The following is a 25625-nucleotide window of genomic DNA, read 5'->3' on the forward strand; positions in this document are numbered from 1 at the left end:
ATTAAAAATATCTTATACTAATCTTAGTTTTTCTTTTGCAAATAAAGTGTTGACACTCAAAGAGAAAGAACATGTTTGAACTATGGATGTGGCACATTTGTTTTCTCATCTGTTTCCTCAGTTGTGTACCTTGAAAATGCTATTGACATGCAGAACCAAACCTTGCATTGCTTTCTAATTTGTCTGACCACTTCAAGTTTCTGTTTCCTGTGTGTACACAGCATTGCCATGTACATTTTTCATCAACCAACAAGTATTTATTGAATATTTACCACACAGTCAGTTGTGAGCTAGGCACTGTGAAATGAATGAGATTGCTTGGCACAAATTCTCACTGGGCTTAGACAAATAGAATACTGGTTATTTTCAAGGTAAATTAAACCCTTCTCTCTTTTTCTTCTGCATATTGATCCACCTGCCTCCTTTTAATTTTTTCTCCTCCCCAAATTATAGAAGAATATCATTAAAATCTCTAAATGTATATCTTATTCTCTTTTCACACTTGCTCTATTGGGTATATCCACCTCAGTTATTTTGTCTTAAAATCTTCAAGTGAGAAATAGTTTTAGTCTTGCTGTTATAAATGGCTCTCAGATTTGTCTGTGTGTTGGGTGGGGTGAGGTGGGGAGGCAGGTGGGGGGGGGCAGGTTGAGGGTGGGTGGGAAGGGGGCATTGCAAAAAAGGAAGGAAACTGCATGGACAAACTAATATGGTCTAACCCTGGTAGCTAAGTCATTACCTCCCTTTGCTTTGAGGTAGAATTGGGCCCTGGGAATACTCTTGAATTCTGTTTATTTTGTTAGTCTGTGGGTGTCCTGTTACCTGAAATAAATTTCAGAAGTAAATATACTGTGTATTGCTTTTTTGAATCATGGCAATGAACTCTGACTTTTAAAAAGAAATAAGTGCCTGTGTGTGGCTGATATTCATGTGCCACAACAAGCAGAACCAAATTGTTGCTCACTTCCTCTGTAGTTATCAGTTGTTGTACAAGAGTAAGGAAATGCTCTAGAAAGAAAAAATTAATGATTTTCTGATGTTGACATTTTAAAATGTTTTCTTTAATTTTCTGTTGGGCATACTTTTTTGTTCTTCTCCAAAGAAAGCTTTGTTTCTCCGTACCACAGAAGAAATGCTAAGATACTTTCAGATTTCAGCTTGATATGTATAAAATACAGTTGAGCAAGTATAGAATTTTTTTTTTTTGGAATGGCAAATTATTTAGCGTCTGTTAAGTGTGCCTCACCCTTCCATTCCTGTTTTGATTTGATAGCCTCTCCAAACTGGATGTACCAGAGAAAACATGGGCACTTTTTCCCATCAGAGTTCAAAAGCCGTTAAGGCCCTGGTCCGCTGGACTCAGAAATGATTGCAGGTGCAGTCTTTCCACAGCAGGCCTTGGGCCTCTCTGCTCAAGGAAAAAAGCCTGTCCATCCTACAGGGCTCCCAGGTCTTCTGTTCTTCTGCAGCCTGGCGCTGGGAGCTGAGCCGCTAGAAATAGTGGTAGGCTCGGACACTGCAAAAGTAGCCCCCGTACACACGAGGACCATCATGGAGGTGACGAAGGTCTTGCAGCCAATGTCAGCTAGTTGCTTGGCAGTGGGCATGTTGTTCCCTGGATGATGCCACTCCCTCCTGTCCAACTGAGGCCTCCAACTTGCCTCGGCCTCCTAGCACAGCTGGAAGCAGCACCCGGACCGGACCAGTTCAAGCATAGAATATTATGTGGCCCTAAAGGAGATGTTAAGAAAACTAAATCTGCATTTTGGGAGGGAGGGTGGAGGAAAAGTAAAACTTTCCATTTAGGATTTTATGGGTGAGGACTTAACTTTACAGTCAGCTGCTACTCAGGGTCAGTGATGGGAATCTTCAGCTTACAGTTTTGCTTTTGGCCTTATGTCTGAGTTCTACTCTTCTTCCTTGGACTCTGGCCTCTAAAGTCTTCAAATCTCTTCAGTCCCTTGCTCTTGGTCAGGGTGGCTGCTACCTATAAGTATCCTGATTGATTTTCATCTTCATAATCTATTAGGAAGTAGTTGGATAAATGAAGAGTCTGACTAAGGATACTGGAAAGCTTGTCTCATCCTACTGTGAACCTGCTAACTAAATCCTGAATCTAGTAATGGGTTAAAATTGCCTGTTGCAAAAAAAAAAAAAAAAAAATGCCTGTTGCATCTCATACCTCTCATCTTTAAACAGTCTATTTGAATTGGTAATCTGTATTCATGCTGTTACAATTCAATATTTAGAATTATAAATAGTGATCTCACGTTCCTGACTAAAGAGAGCATTTTCTTCTAGCTGAAAGCACAGTCTCTGTCCAAAGTACTCTCATGGCCAGAATGGGTATCAAATGACTGGGGGATGAGGTTGGGGTGCTGAGCACAAACTCCTTTCTTACGGGTCCTGGAAGGCAACATTTCTGCCTTAACTCACTGGAGTTATTTTTATAGATGACAGCTTATTAGCTGTGCTTTAATTGTTCACTTGAGTCTTGAGAAAGATAAACGTATGAGATGATTTCAGGCCGTGTTTCATGAATGTGTACTTATGAGTGGCATGGTTTGGAATTCTTGGCAGAAACCTTTATGTAAATTATCATAACTTTATGCTTTGGAGTAGAAGGATATATACTCTTAGAGAAAGTCAATTCAAGGTAACATCACTTTGGTTAGGTTGTCAGTCATTATCTCTGGAGAAAATCAGATTGCACAGTTAGTAGTTGGAAATATTGGGGAGAATTTAAGAAAGGGTTTTTTTTTTTTTTTTTTTTTTTTAAGGGTGAGGGCAGGATTAAGAAAAATCAAGGGATAACAGAGCATCCACGGGCTAAGGACAGCAGACATATTGCCATTCCTAGGCCTGAGGGAATGAGGGCTTGGGAGCAGAAAGTCAGTCGCTAAATAGAACAGGACTATTCTATTATGTGGCCTATGGTAATGGGATCTTTCTTCAGCAAGAAAGTCATGGGAGGTGGGTATGGAAATAAATACTCTGCCCTCCAGTTTCTTGCTTCTTTCATTGGTTTATCCCAATCAGAACCCAAAAGGAGAAAGGGAGCCTACTAATGAGATATATCTTGCTCAGCCTCCTGTGTCTTATAAGAGGGTGTAGAAGATGGAGTTCGGACCTGAAGGGACAAACAAAACATATTCAGCATCACTAAATGACCACAGGGACAGTATGATAGGGTCAAAACAGAACCATGATTACGTAAGAAAGTAACACTGACAGGGTTGGGTAAAGTTTATATAAGAACTCTATACTATTTTTGCAACTTATCTGAAAATCTAAAATCATGTCAGCATAAAAAGTGTGGGTATCCCTGAGAGTGAACTGCATTTATACATTCTGTAATTTCTTGACTGGTAAGAAGCATTTTCTAGCTATTTGGTTATAAAAGATCAAAGTATTATATTTTGAACAAATACTAAGAAATATCGGGGGATATTAAACCAGGAAATTGTCTACAAATGATTTAGAAAAGAAAAAAGAAAACGAACTGATCTTCCTGCTAGCTTCCGTGCTGGCAGCCCGGCTCTTCGCTGTTTCCTTCCTTTCTTGATGATGCTGATAAAAGAAGAAGTGGTTGAGGGGGCAGGGGGGTATGGAATGAGGGGAAATAGGACATGTCTCACTAAGAGAAGGACAAGATAATGGCGTGTAGCTATACTGATTAGTCTTTTTGAAACATGTTTTAAAAGGAGAATCAAATCATAAATGAATCACATTTCATATGTGATCTTGATTTACATGACAGTGATACTTGAAATATTTAGTGCCATCATTGCCTGGCACACAGTTAATGCTTAGTGAGTCTTCTTTCTTGAGAAACAGTATTACTGACATTCAGTCAATACTTTTTTAGCCCATACTGAATGCTGGGCTACAATGGTGTATAAGTCCAAAGTGATCTTTGCCCTCAGGGAGATTGAGGGCAAAAAAAAAAAAAGACAAATTAATAAATTACAAATTGTGGTATATACTTTGAGGGGAAAAAAAGCAAACCAAAAAAATTTCCTAGAGCAAAACACCCCCTAGGGAAATTTACTTGGTACCTTTGAAAACTATTTCCTTCATTTGTACATTGTTACATATACTAGTGAGGGTTCAAAAGTACCAAATTAGATACAATTGAGTTACCTTGTTTATCTTAAAAAACTCCTTAAGCTACTAGAAATGAAAGGTAACAAGGTTACTAAAGATTTGTCTCTGCAAGATTATCTACAACTTTGTTTCACTTGGTTAAATCATTGGTAAAGTGATAAACTTTTCTTAAGTCTAGTTATAAAGTAACTTTTCATGACTTATAGCAGCAGCATGCTGCAAATTTTAGTGACATCCTATAGTGATCTTGATGGTTATTGGGGGTAGGTGGAGGCATAGTGATAGTTTTTTTGTGTTTTGTTTTTGTTTTAAATTTTTTGACCACACCACATGGCATGTGAAATCTTAGTTCTCTGACAAGGGAACTGAACCTTTAACCTGTGCAGTTGAAGCTCAGAATTCTAACTACTAGACCACTGGGACGTCCTATGATAGTCTTACATAGTCCAGGGCAAGGAATCCCAGATGTCTGAATATAACAGACCAACGAGGGGTGGGGTGGGGGGGGATGATTCAGAGTGAGTGGTAAAAGTATCCACAAAGGGATACCAGCTTTAAAAACAACAACAAAAGAAAACCCCACAAACATATATAAATTGGAAGAAGATAATCTTAGCATATAAGGTGATCATATAAAACTTAAGAATGTAGCTTTATGATTCAACAACACATGGTCCTTATTTTCCTCCTTATGTCATGTGCTGGCAAAAACTATCAAAGATGTGTGCTCATTCATCAATGTTTATTCACACGCTCAAAGGCACACATGGGGCTTCTGGTTTGCGTATCCAGAAATTGTAACATAGCATTTTGCCCAGGGATGATGAGACTGATTTCAGGGCTGAATTCTCACTAAGCCAGCTCACACACAGTCAGATCATTCATTTATCACTGGAACATGAACATTCCCAGTGATTCAAGACTCATGTCCATTTTGTAATTTCTAGGAATGATCCCAAACAGAATGAGAGTGAACAGAAGCCAAGTAGGGTAAATAGGCTTGAAGAAAATTTCATTCAGGCTACAAAAAAAGTCTGTTGAATTCTTCTGAGCTCAGGAAAGAACATATGCTTTGTGTCTTGAATCCTTATGCTCATCTGATAATGTGTTTGTGTTTTGATAGTGCTAGATTCATACTGTTTTCTGATGTCTGCCTTCTTTACTGTATAGCTCTCCATGTATTGGCTAGAATATTACTCAACAGATAGGTAAAAAGAGCTAAAATAGAAACTGTTGGTTAAATTTTTGTTAAAACCTTACTAGTGTCTGAAATCATCTTCAAGTTGTAATTAATTTAATAATGGAATGCCTTTCAGTATTAAAAATGTGTCATAAAAATATGTTTTTAAAGATGTGATGGCAAGATTTGCCCACCATAGTGGCTTATTCAAGAGAAAGAAGATTACAGTGTCATTCTTTAACCTGTTCTTGTGCTTCATAGTTTTAAATACTAACTTTTTTTTCTTTTTGAACTAAAAACAGGATTTTCTGCACTTGAAAAATTTTAAGGGACGAGATGGTATAGTTTTATTATGTTTATAATTTAGTGATATATGATTTTGATTAAAGCATAGGTTCTTTTCATGGTTTTAGAGAACCAGATGTTAAATAATAAACTTATTTTAGGAAATTAGTTATTTTTAAGTAACAAAGCTTTATTTTAAACATTATATTGTGTGTTGTTTAATTTTAAATTTCGTACGCAAAAATACACATAGCATCATAAGATTGTTATAGAGATGAGCAAATTATTTAATACATGTTACATTGGTTATGATAGCTGGACACATAGAAATTTCTCAATTAGTGGTATTATTATTAAATCTAAAAATATAATTTATCCTACTAAAAACATTAAGTGAGCCTTTAAGAAAATGTATTTTTTTTAACCAATATATTCACTTTCTTTCTATCCCCCAAGTCTTTCCTTTCTTTTTAAAAATGTCACTTCTGCTTTTTGTAATGAGAAGTATCAGAAAGAAGACTTTAAACCTTGAAAATGTTAAATTTCTCTTTCCCCCTTTTTTATATGTATGTATTTTATAGAATCAATAATTCTATAATAAAGACTAGAATATCATCAGTATGAAAAATTATCTCACAGTTGATGATTAGTTTCTATTATAGAATTCAGCTGCACAATGGAGATAAACACAGAATAGACTTGTAGACACGGTGTCAGGGGGAAGAGAGTGTGGGATGTGTGGAGAGAGAAACATGGAAACATACATTATCATATGTAATATAGTCAATGGGAATTTGCCCTATGACTCTGGGAAAGTTCTGGAACAACTTAGAGGGGTGGGATGGGGAGGGAGGTGGTGAGAGGTTCAAAAGGGAGGGCACATATATATACTTATGACCGATTCATGTTGTTGTTTGGCAGAAGCCAAAACAGTACTGTAAAGCAATTCTCCATCAATTAAAAACAAACAAATAAAAAAAAAAACTCAGCTGCAAAAAAAAATGTGGACTAGGATGAACACTTGAAACAGGATATAAGTTATAGTGTTGTTTGCAAGTTATGTACCTTAAGGATGATTTCTTCTAGGTAAGAATCACATGAGAACATTCTCACTCAATTATCACAAAGTTTAAATATCTTAAATGTCTGAATATATTTTTTCTTGGAAAAATATTTTTATTCATACTTATCTTGTGTATTCATTCTACTTTAGAAAGGGGGAAAATCTAATAACTGTTTATTCCACTTCTTGAAATAAGTTTAATTAATGTTATTTTATATAGATATAACTTCTCTGATAATAGAAAACACAAATCTGAAATTTTCTTGAGTTTCTTTTTTCTTATTTTTTGCCACTTGGCTTCTGGGATCTCATTCCACTACTATAGTACTGTTCCACTACAGTAGTAGTGGATGGAACATGTGCTCCCTGCATTGGAAGCATGGAGATGTAACCACTGGGCTTCCAGGGAGGTCCCTGAGTATTTAAATTTTGATATGATAAGGTATTTAGTGCTATTGACTACTTTTCATTTGAAAATTTAAACTGTGTGTTTTTTTGTGGTAGTAGCAGTACCCAAAGGAAGGTGCTTGACTGAGGAAAATGTATTGAACTCTCTGAGAACTGTTTTCATTATCTTTAAAGGGGGAGCAATAACTAATCCACAGGGTTGTTTCAGTTCAGTTCAGTCGCTCAGTCGTGTCCAACTCTTTGCAACCCCATGAACTGCAGCACACCAGGCCTCTCTGTCCATCACCAACTCCTGGAGTTTACTCAAACTCATGTCCATCGAGTTGGTGATGCCATCCAGCCATCTCATCCTCTGTCGTCCCCTTTCTCCTCCTGCCCCGAATCCCTCCCAGCATCAGGGTCTTTTCCAACGAGTCAACTCTTCGCATGAGGTGGCCAAAGTATTGGAGTTTCAGCTTCAGCATCAGTCCTTTCAATGAATGCCCAGGACTGATCTCCTTTAGGATGGACTGGCTGGATCTCCTTGCAGTCCAAGAGACTCTCAAGAGTCTTCTCCAACACCACAGTTCAAAAGCATCAATTCTTCAGCTCTCAGCTTTCTTTATAGTCCAACTCTCGCATCCATACATGACCACTGGAAAAACCATAGCCTTGACTAGACGGACCTTTGTTGATAAAGTAATGTCTCTGCTTTTTAATATGCTGTCTAGGTTGGTCATCACTTTCCTTCCAAGGAGTAAGTGTCTTTTAATTTCATGGCTGCAGTCACCATCTGCAGTGACTTTGGAACCCCAAAAAATAAAGTCTGACACTATTTCCACTGTTTCCCCATCTATTTCCCATGAAGTGATGGGACCAGATGCCATGATCTTAGTTTTCTGAATGTTGAGCTTTAAGCCAACTTTTTAACTCTCCTCCTTCATGTTCATTCAGAGGCTTTTTAGTTCCTCTTCACTTTCTGCCATAAGGGTTGTTTAGCAGATTACATAATTTTAATTTTGCTAAATTTATCCCATACAGAGTGGATGTTTATTAAATGATAGCTCTCAACATCATGACTGTTTTTGTTATGACTGTTAACATAAAATAAAATCCTTTATAGAATATTGATGTGTTTAGATTTTTAGTTGCTTTTATTATGCTTTAAGCTAGATTGTAAACTTCTTAGGTTTAGAGCAGCATTCAACTTTGTGTTTTGCAGTCTTAGAGCAATATCTTCTACCTACCAACTCAATAAGTGTTGGTGTAATGAATGATTGAATTAATGCATTTTATGGCCTAACTTTAGTCAGTTAGGTCTAAACTGCTGAAATTATTATAGTGGCAACTAGGTATGTAAGGGAGACTACTTTCTGAAATCATCAGGCCTGTCTTGGATAGTATTGCTAATGAGTTGCTATGGAAATCAGGATATATATATAATGTTATATAAATATATATATTAAATTTGGTTAATTCTTCAAATTTTATATGAAAAAATCAAACCTACAGAAAAGATGAAAGAATAACACATTGTGCATCAGTACTCTTTCTTTTGCTGAGCCATGTGACATTTTACCTATAAATATTGCAGCATGCCTCTCCTTAACTATAATACAATGATCATACTGAAGACTTTTAATGATTCAGAAGATACTGTCCCTTTAAAAATATTCTCAATTGTTCTCCCCCTCCTTCTAAATCCCTTTTAGCTGTTTCCTCCTGATCCAGCCTGTAATCTTAGATCACATCTTGGATTTGGTTTTCTTGCCTCTTTGCACTCCTTTATCCCCTCTTCCTACCATTGTGTGTGTGTGTGTGTGTTTCTTCACTGGTGATTTTGAATACTACTTCTCTTTCTTTACATTTTTGTAAAATGTTTTGATTTGAAAATGAAGTCATCTGGGTAAATTACAATAAATTTCAGGTTTCAGAGAGGTTATCCAATCTACATTAACTATTGGGGCCTTTGTTGGAGATTGTCCAGTGCTTCCTGGATTGGATCCTAAATTCTTAATTAGAGGAGATTAACAGATTGGAAAACTAAATGTGGTTGGCTAGACTTAGAGATTAAATTGACCTGCCACATCTATAGAAGTGGTAGCAGGGAGTGGCAGAGAGAGGGATGCCTTAATTATTGGCTCACTGAAATAAAGAAATGAAGAAAAAAAAAAAGAGGTAGCAGTATTTATAGAACCATGGGGAAGCCCTTGTAAAAGTACTGTTATTGGCTTGAAGTCAGGGTATTGATGAAACTTGTAAAACTCTGAATGTTATTTGTAGATTAAAATAAAAGGAAGCTATTTCAAAACAATGATTTTTGTCACTCTACACAGTTGAAATCTAGTTTATGTCTCACTTAATGGATAGTGTAAAATACCTGCACTATAGGTTAGAACATTTCATCAGAAATTTAATCCAGCTATCCAGGGTTTATTTAAAGCCTCTGATATTTGATCACGTCCTTAAAACAAGTTGGAACCATCAGAAAGCTGAGTTACCTGGGCCACGTTTTCTAAGATACTGTGCATCATGACATACCATAGTTACATAAGGGACAGTCTAACTTCTGCTCAGTATAATTGCTACTGAAAAATTGTCTGTCAAGACTAACTTATGTGCTGCCCATGGCCAGAAATAAAAGACAACCTAAACAATGTATTTTCTATTTTGATTTTCAACTAAGAAAATTCAGTCGTATTTGTTGGTCAAACCATGTAATATGCTCAACTCCAAAATGAGAAAGCATCTCATCTTCCTACTTCATTCTTGTTAGCTTCATTAAAATTTAAAAAATACCTTGACATAATTTCAAACAACAGAAAAGTTGTAAGAATAGTACAAAGTATTCTCATATACCATTCACCTAGTTTACTCATGTTAACATTTTATCTTATTTGCTTTATGTCTTCTCATGTAGTTTTCCCCCCGTGAATTATTTGAGAATAATTTCAGATGGGAGGTCTCTTTACCCCTAAATACTAAAGTGTGTATTTGCTATAAAAAAAGACCTCTTATTGCATAGCTATAGTACCATGATCAAAATTGGAAATTAACATTGATACAATATTACCATCTACTGATCAAAATTCACTGTCTGTCCTTAATGCAGGGCATAATCTTAGATTATGAATTGCATTCAGTTGTTCTATCTCTTTAATCTTGTCAGTCTGACATTTTCAAAGAATATATATACCTTAATTAGAATGTCTCTTAATTTGGGTTTATTTGATGTTTGCTCAAATGCAGTACTTGGATGCAATGTCAAAAACGACAGAATGATCTCTGTTCGTTTCCAAGGCAAACCATTCAATATCACGGTAATCCAAGTCTATGCCCCAACCAGTAATGCTGAAGAAGCTGAAGTTGAACAGTTCTATGAACACCTACAAGACCTTCTAGAAATAACACCCCAAAAAAGATGTCTTTTCATTATAGGGGATGGAAAGTAGGAAGTCAAGAAATACCTGGAGTAACAGGCAAATTTGGCCTTGGAGTACAGAATGAAGCAGGGCAAAGGCTAATAGAGTTCTGTCAAGAGAATGCACTGGTCATAGCAAACACCCTCTTCCAACAACACAAGAGAAGATTCTACACATGGACATCACCAGATGGTCAACACCGAAATCAGATTGATTATATTCTTTGCAGCCAAAGATGGAGAAGCTGTATACAGACTGGGAGCTGACTGTGGCTCAGATCACAAACACCTTATTGCCAAATTCACTTAAATTGAAGAAAGTAGGGAAAACCTCTAAACCATTTAGGTATGACCTAAATCAATCCCTTATGACTGTACAGTGGAAGTGACAAACAGATTCAAAGGATTACATCTGATAGGCAGAGTGCCTGAAAAACTGAACAGAGGTTCATAACATTGTACAGGAGGCAGTGATCAAGACCATCCCCAAGAAAAAGAAATGCAAAAAGGCAAAATGGTCTTTTGAGGAAGGCTTACAATTAGCTGTCAAAAGAACAGAAGAGAAAAGCAAAGGAGAAAAGGAAAGATATACCCATTAGAATGCAGAGTTCCAAAGACTAGCAAGGAGAGATAAGAAAGCCTTCCTCAGTGATCAATACAAAGAAATAAAGGAAAACAATAGAATGGGAAAGACTAGAGATTTCTTCAAGAAAATTAGAGATACCAAGGGAACATTTCATGCAAAGATGGGTACAATAAAGGACAGAAATGGTATGGACCTAACAGAGCAGATGATATTAAGAAGAGGTGGCAAGAATACACAGAAGAACTATCCAAAAAAGATCTTCATGACCCCGATAATCACAATGGTGTGATCACTCACTTAGAGCCAGACATGCTGGAATGAGAAGTCAAATGGGCCTTAGGAAGCATCACTACAGACAAGCTAGTGGAGGTGATGGAATTCCGGTTGAGCTATTTCAAATTCTAAAAGATGATGCTGTGAAAGTGCTGTCATCAATTTTGGAAAACTCAGTGGTGGCCACAGGACTGGAAAAGGTCAGTTTTCATTCCAATCCCAAAGAAAGGCAATGCTAAAGAATTCTCAAACTTCTGCACAATTGCAGTCATCTCACACACTAGTAAAGTAATGCTCAAAATTCTCCAAGCCAGGCTTGAACAGTAAGTGAACCATGAACTTCCAGAAGTTCAAGCTGGATTTAGAAAAGGCAGAGGAACCAGAGATAAAATTGCCAACATCCATTGGATCATTGAAAAAGCGAGACAGTTCCAGAAAAACTTCTGCTTTATTGACTATGCCAAAGCCTTTGACTGTGGATCACAACAAACTGTAGAAAATTCTTAAAGAGATGGGCATACCAGACCATCTGACCTGCCTCCTGAGATATCTATATTCAGGTCAAGAAGCAACAGTTAGAATTGGATGTGGAACAACAGACTGGCTCCAAATTGGGAAAGGAGTACCTCATGGCTGTATATTGTCACCCTGCTTATTTAACTTATATGCCGAGTACATCATGTAAAATGACAGGCTGAGTGAAGCACAAGCTGGAATCAAGATTGCTGGGAGAAATATCAATAACCTCAGATATTCGGACGACACCACAGTTATGGAAGAAAGCGAAGATGAACTAAAGAGCGTTTGATGAAAGTGAAAGAGAAGTGTGAAAAAGTTGGCTTAAAGCTCAACATTCAGAAAACTACAATCATGGCATCTGGTCCCATCACTTCATAGCAAATAGATGGGAAAACAATGAAAACAGTGAGAGACTTTATTTTTTTGGGGCTCCAAAATCACTGCAGATGGTGACTGCATCCATGAGATTATAAGATACTTACTCCTTGGAAGAAAAGCTATGACAAAGCTAGACAGCATATCACAAAGTAGAGACATTACTTTGCTAACAAAGGTCCATCTAGTTAAAGTTTTGGTTTTTTCCAGTAGTCATGTATGGGTGTGAGAGTTGGACTAGAAAGAAAGCTGAACGCCAAAGAATTGATGCTTTTGTACTGTGGTGTTGGAGAAGACTCTTGAGAGTCCCTTGGACAGCAAGGAGATCCAACCAGTCCATCGTAAAGGAAATCAATCCTGAATATTCATTGGAAGGATTGATGCTGAAGCTGAAACTCCATTACTTTGGCCACCTGATGGGAAGAACTAGCTCATTGGAAAAGATCCTGATGCTGGGAAAGAGTGAAGGCGGGAGGAGAAGGGGATGACAGAGGATGAGATGGTTGGATGGCATCACCAGCTCAATGGACGTGAGTTTAAGTAAGTTCCGGGAGCTGGTGACAGACAGGGAAGCCTGGCATACTGCAGTCCATGAGGTCGGAAAGAGTGGGACACGATTGAGCGACTGAACTGATGTTTGCTCATGATTAGATTCAGATTATGCATTTTTAACAAGAATGCCACAGAAGTGAATTAGTGGTGTTTTGGTTTTTATTGTTGTTGTTGGTTGTTTTGTTTTTGTTTCTGCCTGTGCTGGGTCTTCATTGTGGTACACATATGGGCTCAGGCTCAAACCTCTGTTCCCTGGATTGGAAGGCAGGTTCGTTTTTTTTTTAATTAATTTATTTTTAATTGGAGGATAATTGCTTTACAATGTTGTGTTGAATTTTGCCATACATCAACATGGAAGGCAGATTCTTAACCAGTGGAACACCAGCAAAGTTCTGTTTTTGTTTGTTTTTTTCAGTGAGTCATATCTGAAAGCACGTGATGTCAGTTTTTTCCATTACTATGTTCTTAACATTGATCTCTTGGTTAATGTGGCATCTGCCAAGTTTCTCCTAAATTACCCTTTTTCTTTTTGTAATAAATTTCTCCTGTAGAGATGCTTTAAGAGTGTGTTATTTCTTGGTTTTTAGTAACCATTCGTGTTTCTTGTCTGATATGTTGTACTTCATTTTAACCTGAACATTTTATTTTGTATTTTGTTATCTTTAAGTCATCTTAACTTTCCTTTGGACATAGAAATGGCACATATTTTAAGTTTTGGAGGTTAAATGAAGGAAGCTTTTCAATAATAATGAAAAAATGCCTATGACTCTTTAATGTCCTACTGCACAGTGTAACCAAATGGTTCATTTTGGTTGAGAAGGTTGGATTCAGGTCACTATATGATCAAATGTGGGTGTGGTAAGTATCTGGGATGTTGAAAAATGCAAGTGAGAAGATGATGAGGCTAAGTAGGCTTAGGACTGGAAGAGAATGTGACTCAGACTTCATTCCTTCTTTATCTTGCCCTTTCCACTCTTATCTTCCACACAACCCTATCTTACAAAAAGCTCAATACAAAAGAAAGAAGGCTAACTCAGAAGAACTCAGTGGAGACAAAGTAAAGTAGAAGATAACCAGTCAATCAGTAACAGCTTACTCCCTCAATCTAGGACAAAGTAGCATTAAAGGAAAAAAAAAAAAGATTTGTTTATGAGCTAGATAGGAAATAAATTACATTAATCGTCTTTCAGGATGTGTATTAATTACAAAATGTACAAAATTAACTCCAGGTGACATTTATAGATTATCAGAATAGCAGCAAAAGTATACTCACATCCAAGGTACAATTAATGATTTGAGACAAATATTAAGAGTGTAGTCAGAATTTTGTTGAGGAAGAAAATACAAACATCAGTATGATTTTAAAGGAAATCCAATGAACTCATTTAAACTCGTTTTAAATTACCAAAAAAAACCAGAATAATCTTGAAGGAAATTCAAACAGAAATGTATGAAGAAGCAGAGGTCAGGCTCTCCTCAATCTGCGGGGGACCCAAGCAGAGGACAGGACCCCTGCAGACATGAGCAAAGCACAGGCCCCCCTCCATCTTCAGGGGATGCGAGCAGAGGACAGGCCCCCCCCCCCAATCTTCAGGGGACTTGAGCAGAGGACAGGCCCCCCTCAATCTGCGGGGGACGTGAGCAGAGGACAGGCCCCCCTCAATCTGCGGGGGACGTGAGCAGAGAACAGGACCCCTCTCAATCTACAGGGGACACGAGCAGAGGACAGGACCCCCTCAGTCTGCAGGGGACTTGAGCAGAGGACAGCCCCCCCCCAATCTGCGGGGGACTCGAGCAGAGGACAGGCCCCCTGCAGACACCAACAGAGGACAGGCCCCCCTCAATCTGCAGGGGACGCGAGCAGAGGACAGGCCCCCCTCAGTCTGCAGGGGACTCGAGCAGAGGACAGGACCCCTCAATCTGTGGGGAACTCAAGCAGAGGACAGGACCCCCTCAGTCTGCAGGGGACGCGAGCAGAGGACAGGCCCCCCTCAGTCTGCAAGGGACCCGCGCAGAGCACAGGCCTCCGGGGCCTGGGGCTGCACGCCAGGCCTGGGGCTCCATCCCTCCTCTGCTCAGCTACTCCCCCTAAAGCCGGGCGACCACACCTTGCTCATGACGTGCTTGTGGGCATACAAGGTCTGTCACACGCTTTCAACCATCCCCCTGGCTTCGGGACTCCGAGAAACTAGAGATGCCCTGACGTCCAGCCACACTACAGCTGTCATCTCTGCGTCTAGCTGACCCCACTTGGAGGTCTCTGGGCCCTCTGAGTCCCTAGGCCCAGCATGGGCCATACTCACCTCCCATGCCAGGAGTGACTGGGATCCTGTGAAACATCCTGCGGGTTCTGAGTCAGGTGACTGGGAGAGGCTGCAGCCACTAGAGGGGGGACCTGGGGAAGAGAACATACAACATAAACTCTTAACAAAAAAGGCCCCAGCATGTCTTCGCAAGGGAATAAATTTGGAGAAACAGAAAAAAAAAAAGAAATGTATGAATAAAATGAAAAACATTCTTTATATTCATTGTCCCTCCCTTCTTTAACCCTCCTTACTCTTACATCTGAAGAGTGGATCCTCTTTGTAGTTTTGTGGGTATTAAATAACAGCCTTATTTATTTATTTGGCTGTGCCAGATCTTAGTTGCAGCATGTAGACTCTTTAGTTGTGGCATGTGGGATCTAGTTCCCTGACCAGGGATCGAACCCAGGCCTCCTGCATTGGGATCATGAAGCCATAATCACTGGATCACCAGCTTCCCTTGTAGCTCAGATGGTAGAGAATCTGCCTGCAATATAGGAGACCCAGGTTCGATACCTGCGTTGAGGAGATCCCCTGAGGAAGGGAATGGCAACCTACTTCAGTATTCTTCCCTGGAGAATTCCATGGACTGAGAAGCCTGTCAGGCTACAATCCATGGGATTGCATGAGTGAGGGAATAAAACTTTGACTTTCACTGGGAAAGTCCCTAGCCTCATTTTTTGACATGTATTTTATATACAGTGAAATAGCCAGGTCTTAAAAATATTACTCAACCAGTTTTGATGAATGCACAGTAAGACATCCATCTTTTCTGTCATCCTAGCACCTCTTCCTAGTCAGTCTGCTCCCCCTCCAAGCAACTGCTGGATTTATTTCTATCACCATAGGTTGATTTTGTATTTTCTATAATTTTTTCACATATGGAATTTTATAGAATATATTTTTATGGGAGTATTTAGTGTACTCACAGTTGTGCATGGATGACCACAATCAATTTTAGAACCTTTTCCTTATCCCCCCAAATAACCTATTTCACAGAAAAAGAATCATATTTTATAAGTGGTTTGTTTCATTTAACATAATGCTTTCAAGATTCATCCATGTTGTAGCATGTACCCTTCTTCCCTTCCTGCATAAGATTCCATTGTATGTATGTAGCACATTTTACTTACCCAGTCACCAGCTGATGTCCATTTGAGTTATTTCCACTTTTTGGTTCTTCTGAACAATGCTGATATGTGCATTCACTACAGGTTTTTGTGTAGACATGTTTTCATTTCTCATGGGTACATACCTAGGAATGGAATTGCTCAGTCATGTTAATTCTATGTTTAACTCTTACTGGAACTGCCCATGTATGAGACACCCAATTTCTCTACATTCAGGCCAATACATTCTTATGCAAGGACTTTTTTTGGGTGTGAACAAATATTTTCATTTATCTTGCACAAGTAGAATTTGAATTGCTAGTAGGGTAGGTGTATGTTTAATATTTTAAGACTCTTCCACTGAAATTATGAGAATATTAATTGCCCTGCATCTTCTCCAACATTTGGCGTGTCAGTTGTTCTATTTAGTCATTCTAGTTACAGCTATGTTCTTGTCAATTGTTATCCATTAAATGGCTCTATAATAGCTGCTTTAATTATAACAATGTATTTATTTTAAACATTTTCTTATTTATTTTTGGGGCACTGGGTCTTTGCTGCTGCATTTGGACTATTTTCTAGTTGTGGTTCAAGGGCTTCTCCTTTGGTGGCTGCTTTTGTTGGGGAGAATGGGCTCTGGGTGCACCAGTTCAGTAGTTGCAGTGTGCAGGCTTAGTTGCCCCACGAAGCATGTGGAATCTTCCTGGATCAGGGATTGATTCTGTGTCCCCTGCATTGGCAGGCAGATCCCTAGCCTCTGGACCACCAGGAAAAGTCTTGCTGTAATTTATTTTTGAATAATAGTCTATATATTACCTAAAATAGTAGCATTATCAAATTACAATAGCATTTTCAGGAAAATATTATTGTTCAGGAGACATAATTGGCTTCTGCTTTTTCATCATTATAAGTATTGCTAAAGTAAATGTCCTTGATTAAACACAGATTTTTTAAGATATTATATAATGTATGAACAGTTCAGATAACATTAAACCTATAATAACAATATGAAAAAAAAAAGTTAAAGGTGACATAATTTTTTTGGTAAGAGTTCTCTAAAGAGGAGACAATTCATCCTGTAGCTTTGTTGTTTATTGGCCTTTAATCTTTAGATTAAAACACAGAACATAGAAAAGAGGAATTGAAGTTCAAGATGTTTCCTGATAGCATAAAAACCTCATGCTTGGTCTAAAAAGAGCCCAAATTTCTAATTAAAGTAGATTACATCACATATCACTGACAGTAGTTGTAAATAGGAGCACTTACAAATAACATCAGTAAGATTTATGATATTATGGGGAACAAAAGAGGTGCCTGGAAGTTTAAAATAAAGGAGAAAAAAACTTAGTAAGTTGTCAGCTTCACAAAAGAAGAAATATAAATGTTCAAGAAATAATTTTTAAATGGTCAGCCTCCATAATAAGTTGAAAAGCATACATTATTCTCTTTTTTTCTTGCCATATGATTTGGAAAGCTAAAAGAACATGATTAGAAAATATGGAAAATTTGACTTAAAATGGGACAGTCTAGGCATTCTGTGAGAAAAGACATTGGTACTATCTTCCTTCTTCCCAGGTGCTGAAATGGTAAAGAATCCACCGGCCAGTGCAGGAGACCTGGGTTCAGTCCTTCGGTCGGCGAGATCCCCTAGAGTAGGAAATGGCAAGCCACTTCTGTCTCCTTGCTTGGAAAATTCCGTGGATAGAGGAGCCTGGCCGGCTACAGACATGGGTTCTCAAAGAGTCAGCCTCTGAGCCACTGAGCACTACCACTATCTTTCTGGAGAGCAATTTGGATAGTCTTGAAAGTGTATGGCTACTTCAGTCTAAAGAAAGGACTCATAGCCCTTTGTTTTATTCTATGGAGTATAACCCATCACTGATCTATAACTGAAGGGTTAAGGGAGACTTGCCATATCAGGTTCCCAGGATAAAGTAGGACTGATGGATGAAGGGTGGGACGAAACAACATACTGGACAGTTTCTTGTTACTGTGAGCACTTAAGCAAAGGTTGGTGGATTGCTTGATAGAGGTATTGCAGATAGTTCGTGCTTGGCCTCACTAGATGGACTCCGTGCCCTTGAAAGTCTCTTCTAACCTTGAGATCCTCTCAGCAGCTTAAGCAGAAAACACAGATGGCCACTTCATAACTTACTTAGCCACTAAGCTTGTGTAGTAAGGGTTTTATATCAGAGCATGGTTAGCCTCTGGTGTATCTGTCCCATAATTAGTAAAACCCAGCCAGCACCGCAGGCAAAGGGTAAGATGTATAGAACTTCATTGTGAATAACCTAAAAATGCCAGACATGAAATAGTCCACTATTTTTATGTAGCTGGGTTCTCACTTCTTAGAACTAAATATAATGATGTGTAAGTTGAGCTCAAAGTGAATTTTTCTTGGGATGTGCAAGGGAGATTATTGCATTTGCTGGTATCATTGTGTTTCCTAGTACCAAGTACATTGTTTTATGATTTGTTGCCTATTGCCAATGCAAACTCTTTTTTATCACTTCTTCAGAACTTCAGCTTTGGATTTATTCCCGCCAGACATTTCCATATTTTTAAGATGAATTCTACACTTCTCTTTATTTCCAGATAATTCGATGAAGCAATATAATAGTTTTTAACAAACTTATTTTTCTTGTTTTGTATTTATTTATTTTATTATACAAAAACATCAAACTTTATTTTTTTTAAGAAATTTTTTCCACCCTGCATTGAGATATACTTGACATATAACACTACACAAGGTTATGGTGTGTAATGTGATAATTTGGTATATGTGTATGTTTTGAAATGACTATCACATTTTTATGTTCTTTTGGAATCAGTGAAATTTTCTTCTCTTTTAGTAGTTTGTAGCATTAGTCTCATTAATTACTGGCTAAAATTTTGCTCTTTGCTGCGTTTTTAAATTAACTTTAATTAAAAGGTCTTAGACATCATTTGAATCTCTACTAGACAAGTATTGCTTGTCCCTGGCAAAAGTCCTTTGTTTACCATATTTAATCTAGTCTTTAGTCCTTCTGATTGCTCATTCCCAAGCTGATGTGTCTGAATCACTTTTGCAAGTAGAATACCAAGAGACCTTGTTGGAATTGCTTCATTATCAATGTCTAAACGTATAATATCTGCCGAGGTTTCTTCCTGCCTGGAGCCTTGTGTTCTTAAAACTCCCATTAGTTTCCATGGATGTCGTCTCATTTGTTAGCAAGCATCAAACTGGTTTAAGGACAGACCACTAAAGGCTAGCTGGCAGCTTTCCAGAGATGTAAATTTAGGGTCAAGTTGTGACTTTATAATCCTTACAAGATAGGTGAGAAAAATTCAGCAGTAACAAAAAACCATCAGTGTTCACAGATTAGGAAATCATTTTCTGGTGCTCTTTTTGTTTACTTTTATTAAAAGCCTTATATTTGGTTGTCAATCTTTACAACCATACTTAGTGGATGATATTAAAACTTAAGGATTTCGCATTTCATTGTGTAACACCAGTCTTTCGGAAACTGTAAAATTCGGAAACTTTTTTCCGATTTATGATTTTATTCTTGTGTTCCTTTTCCTTTATTTGATTTTTATTCTATGTTTAAGATGTTTATGAGGATTTAAAAAGTCATGGAGTTGTAGATTTGAATTTGCCTGTTTATAGTTGTTAAAGAAATACTTGAAAGGGGAAAATGCAGTGCCTTCCTCTACATGATTAAATGACTTCTAAATTATTATTTTTTGTACTGTCTATATTTCCTTGTAATGCCTTCATTTTCATCAATGACATTTTGTTTGCCCTATGAAGTACCTGAAACAAAGATGGCAATGCCAGTGCTAATGTTTTATTTCAAATATTATGTGTCCAAGCAGATACTGAAGTAGCTTTTTCTTTCATTGTAAATTATTTGTTGTGGACTATGAGCCTCCTCCAACTTACCCAGATGGACAGTATTAACATTTGTCTCATACTCTTTCAAATCACTTTTGTTACATATAAAAGCATACATATGTATGTATGCACAGAGTATGTATATGTAGACTATGTCCATATGTATGTATACATATGTATGTATACATAGAGTATGTATGGACTAAGAGCCTCCTCTAACTCGCCCAGATGGACAGTATTAACATTTGTCTCATACTCTTTCAAATCACTTTTGTTACATATAAAAGCATACATACAGAGAGTGTATCATACTCTAACATTTTGCCATATGCTTTTTAAATTTCAGTTCTGAAATAATACATGCAGAGTTCATGTAAGACATTTGTGTAGTTCGGAATTATTACAAGAACAGTCAATCACCAGTCAAGTGGTTAAGAAATAGAATATTGCCAATACTGCAACCATCTGTGTATATCCTTCTACCATCTCATCACCTTCCCAACCTCCAAAGGAAATTTCTTTCCTTCCCTTAGGATAATCATTTCTTTACTCGTTTATATAAAGTTTTGTCACTCCTGTATGCATCTTCAATACTGTGGTTCTTCAGGGTAAATGTCCTCAGAATAAACACCTAGGAGGGAGGTGAGCGTGTAGTTAAAAGAAAATTTTTTCTCTTGAATAAAATTATTTTTTTCTCATTACGAGAATTAGATTGTATTATATTACTTCTTTGTGGCTTCATTGTTGTAATATTAAATTTATGTACTTCTTGTTGGGTCAGAGTAAGTAGATTTCTATCATGATTTTAATAGATTGAGAAACATGGGTTTAAGAGTACTATTTAAAGATATAAAGGGAATCAATCATAAAATCAAAATAGTGTGTCTTTTAAATTAATAGAGTAAAAGAAAAGAAAAATAACCCATTTAACAAATATAGACCCAACCTAAAAGAAATGCCATAGACTGAATAAATAAAAAAAAATCTAAATGATCTATTGTTCACAAGACACAGTCCTAAAAGCAATGAGGGTTGAAATGCAAAGAATGGGCAAAAGATTTTCCAGAAGTGTAAACAAAAATAATGTACTTCAGGTATAAATTGAAAATTTTTGATAGCTATTTTCCTCTAAATTTAAACTTAAACCTAGAGCAACAAGTTTATCACCTCTAGATATTATCAATCCTTATTCTTTATAATCTGACATTTTTAAGTGATTATATTATTCTCATCTTTAAAATTATTACTGAGGTTTTTTTCCAGCCTTATTGAGGTATAATTGGCAAATAAATGGAATTTTCTGGCAGTCCAGTGGTTACAACTCTGAGCTTTCACTGCTGAGGGCGTAGATTCAATCCCTGGTCAGGAAACTAGGTAGGATCCCACAGATTACCTAGTGTAGCTTTCCCCTTCCACCACCACAAAAAAATTGACAAATAGATTTGCAAGCTATTTAAAGTGTACAACGTGAAGAGTATTCCCTCTATTGAGTTAATTAGCATGGCTTTATCTTTCCCTTTCTCATAGATTTACCTTTCTTTTTCATTTTTCTTACTGAAAACATGTAAATCCTACTCTCTTGTTGTTCTTTTAATTACCAAATCATTCTGATTATTCTGAGACTCCATGGGCCATAGCCAACCAGGCTCATCTGTCCATGGGATTTCCCAGGCAGGAATACTGGAGTGGGTTGCCATTTCCTTCTCAGGATCTTCCCAACCCAGGGATTGAACCCAAGTGTCCTGCATTGGCAGGCAAATCCTTTACCACTGAGCACCTGGAAAGCCTTCTATTCTTTTAGCAAATTTCAGTTACACAGTACATTGTTATCAACTATAGTTACTAAATTATACATTAGGACCTCAGACCTTATTCATTGTATAACTGAAAGCTTGTTCCCTTTTACCAACCTCTCTGTTTCTCTCATGCTCCAGCTCCTGGCAATCAATTTTTACTCTATTTCTGTGAGCTTGATTTTTTTTTCATATTCCATATGTGTGTGTGTGTGTGTGTATATATATACATGCAATATTTATCTTTCTCTGTGTAACATGTTTCTCTTAGCATAATGCCCATTAGGTTCATCCATGTTGTTGCAAATGATAGGAGTTCCTTTCTTTTCTCAATATGTGGGGCCACCCAAGATGGATGGGTCATGGTGGAGAGGTCTGACAGAATGTGGTCCACTGGAGAAGGGAATGGCAAACCACTTCAGTATTCTTCCCTTGGGAAACCCATGACCAGTATGAAAAAGCAAAAAGCTAGGACACTGAAAGATGAACTCCCCAAGTCGGTAGGTGCCCAATATGCTACCGGAGATCAGTGGAGAAATAACTACAGAAAGAATGAAGGGATGGAGCCAAAGCAAAAACAACACCCAGTTGTGGATGGGACTGGTGATAGAATCAAGGTTCCATGTTGTAAAGAGCAATATTGCATAGGAACCTGGAATTGTAGGTCCATGAATCAAGGCAAATTGGAAGTGGTCAAACAAGAGAGAGCATGAGTGAATGTCGACATTCTAGGAATGAGCGAACTAAGATGGACTGGAATGGGTGAATTTAATCAGATGACCATTATATCTACTACTGTGGGCAGGAATCCCTTAGAAGAAATGGAGTAGCTGTCATAGTCAACAAAAGAGTGCGAAATGCAGTACTTGGATACAATCTCAAAAACGACAGAATGATCTCTGTTCATTTCCAAGGCAAACCATTCAATATCACGGTAATCCAAGTCTATGCTCTGACCAGTAACGCTGAAGAAGCTGAACAGTTCTATGAAGACCTACAAGACCTTCTAGAACTAACACCCCAAAAAAGATGTCCTCTTCATTATAGGGGACTGGAATGCAAAAGTTGGAAGTCAACAAACACCTGGAGTAACAGGCAAATTTGGCCTTGGAGTACAGAATGAAGCGGGGCAAAGGCCAATAGAGTTCTGCCAAGAGAATGCACTGGTCATAGCAAACACCCTCTTCCAACAACACAAGAGAAGACTCTACACATGGACATCACCAGATGGTCAACACTGAAATCAGATTGATTATATTCTTTGCAGCCAAAGATGGAGAACCTCTATACAGTCAGCAGAAACAAGACTGGGAGCTGACTATGGCTCAGATCGTGAATTCCTTATTGCCAAATTCAGACTTAAATTGAAGAAAGTGGGGAAAACCACTAGACCATTCAGGTATGATCTAAAGCAAATCCCTTATGACTATACAGTGGAAGTGAGAAATAGATTTAAGGGACTAGATCTAATAGAAAGAGTGCCTGATGAACTATGGACAGAGGTTCATGACATTGTCCAAGAGACAGGGAGCAAGATCATCCCCAAGGAAAAAAAAAATGCAAAAAAGCAAAATGGCTGTCTGAGGAGGCCTTACAAATAGCTGTAAAAAGAAGAGAAGTGAAAAGAAAAGGAGAAAAGGGAAGATATATCCATTTTAATGCAGAGTTCCAAAGAATAGCAAGGAGAGATAAGAAAGCCTTCCTCAGTGATCAATGCAAAGAAATAGAGCAAAACAACAGAGTCGGAAAGACGAGAGATCTCTTCAAGAAAATGAGTGATACTGAGGGAACATTTCATGCAAAGATGGGCACAATGAAGGCCAGAAATGGTATGGACCTAACAGAAGCAGAAGATATTAAGAAGAGGTGGCAAGAATACACAGAAGAACTGTACAAAAAAGATCTTCAAAACCCAGATAATCATGATGGTGTGATCATTCACACTCACCTAGAGCCAGACATCCTGGAATGTGAAGTCAAGTGGGCCTTAGGAAGCATCACTATAAACAAAGCTAGTGGAACTGATGGAATTCCACTTGAGCTATTTCAAATCCTGAAAGATGATGTTGTGAAAGTGCTGCACTCAATAGGTCAGCAAATCAGCAAAAAAACTCAGCAGTGGCCACAGGACTGGTAAAGGTCAGTTTTCATTCCAATCCCTAAGAAAGGCAATGGCAAAGAATTCTGAAACTACTGCACAATTGCACTCATCTCACACGCTAATAAAGTAATGCTCAAAATTCTCCAAGCCAGGCTTCGGCAATACGTGAACTGTGACCTTCCAGATGCTCAAGCTGGTTTTATAAAAGGCAGAGGAAGCAGAGATCAAATTGCCAACATCTGCTCAATCATTGGAAAAGCAAGAGAGTTCCAGAAAAACATTTATTTCTGCTTTATTGATTATGCCAAAGCCTTTGACTGTTTGGATCACTATAAACTGTGGAAAATTCTGAAAGAGATGGGAATACCAGACCACCTGACCTGCTTCTTGAGAAAACTATATGCAGGTCAGGAAACAACAGTTAGAACTGGACATGGGACAACAGACTTGTTCCAAATAGGTAAAGGAGTACGTCAAGGCTGTATATTGTCACCCTGCTTATTTAACTTATAAGCAGAGTACATCATGAGAAATGCTGGGTTGGAGGAAGCATAAGCTGGAATCAAGATTGCTGGGTTCTCCTATTACACTGTTGGTGGGAATGCAAATTAGTACAGCGACTATGGAAAACAGTGTGGACATTTCTTAAAAAGCTGGAAATAGAACTGCCATATGACCCAGCAATCCCATTTCTGGGCATACACACCAAGGAAACCAGATCTGAAAGAGACACGTGCACCCCAATGTTCATCACAGCACTGTTTATAATAGGCAGGACATGGAAGCAACCTAGGTGCCCATCAGCAGACGAATGGATGAGGAAGCTGTGGTACATATACACCATGGAATATTACTCAGCCATTAAAAAGAATTTATTTGAATCAGGTCTAATGAGATGGATGAAATTGGAGCCCATTATACAGAGCGAAGTAAGCCAGAAAGATAAAGACCATTACAGTATACTAACACATATATATGGAATTTAGAAAGATGGTAAAGATAACCCTATATACAAAACAGAAAAAGAGACTCAGATGTATAGAACAGACTTGTGGACTCTGGGAGAAGGCGAGGGTGGGATGTTTCAAGAGAACAGCATCGAAACATGTATATTATCTAGGGTGAAACAGATCACCAGCCCAGGTTGGATGCATGAGACAAGTGCTCGGGCCTGGTGCACTGGGAAGACCCAGAGGGATCGGGTGGAGAGGGAGGTGGGAGGAGGGACCGGGATGGGGAATACATGTAAATCCATGGCTAATTCATTTCAATGTATGACAAAAACTACTGCAATGATGTAAAGTAATTAGCCTCCAACTAATAAAAATAAATGGAAAAAAAAAAAGATTGCTGGGTTCTGCTGGCAATATCAGTAACCTCAGATATGCAGATGACACCACCCTTATGGCAGAAAGTGAAGAAGAACTAATGAGTCTCTTGATGAAAGTGAAAGAGGAGAGTGAAAAAGTTGGCTTAAAGCTCAACATTCAGAAAACTAAGATCATGGCATCTGGTCCCATCACTTCATGGGAAAAAATGGGGAAACAGTGGAAACAGTGGCAGACTTTATTTTTGGGGGCTCCAAAATCACTGCAGATGGTGATTGCACCCGTGAAATTAGAAGCCACTTACTCCTTGGAAGGGAAATTATGACCAGCCTAGATAGCATACTAAAAAGTAGAGACATTACTTTG

The 25625-nt window shown here is 38.1% G+C and overlaps 1 protein-coding gene across 4 annotated transcripts in view; it reads left to right on the forward strand.

Annotated features, from left to right (window-relative positions):
* Positions 1-25625, forward strand: part of TET1 (tet methylcytosine dioxygenase 1) — a 138731-nt gene that overhangs the window by 44220 nt on the left and 68886 nt on the right. The gene's annotated exons all lie outside the window — the stretch shown is intronic.

Source organism: Odocoileus virginianus, chromosome 7 (genome assembly GCF_023699985.2).
Source record: "Odocoileus virginianus isolate 20LAN1187 ecotype Illinois chromosome 7, Ovbor_1.2, whole genome shotgun sequence".
NCBI lineage: Eukaryota > Metazoa > Chordata > Mammalia > Artiodactyla > Cervidae > Odocoileus > Odocoileus virginianus.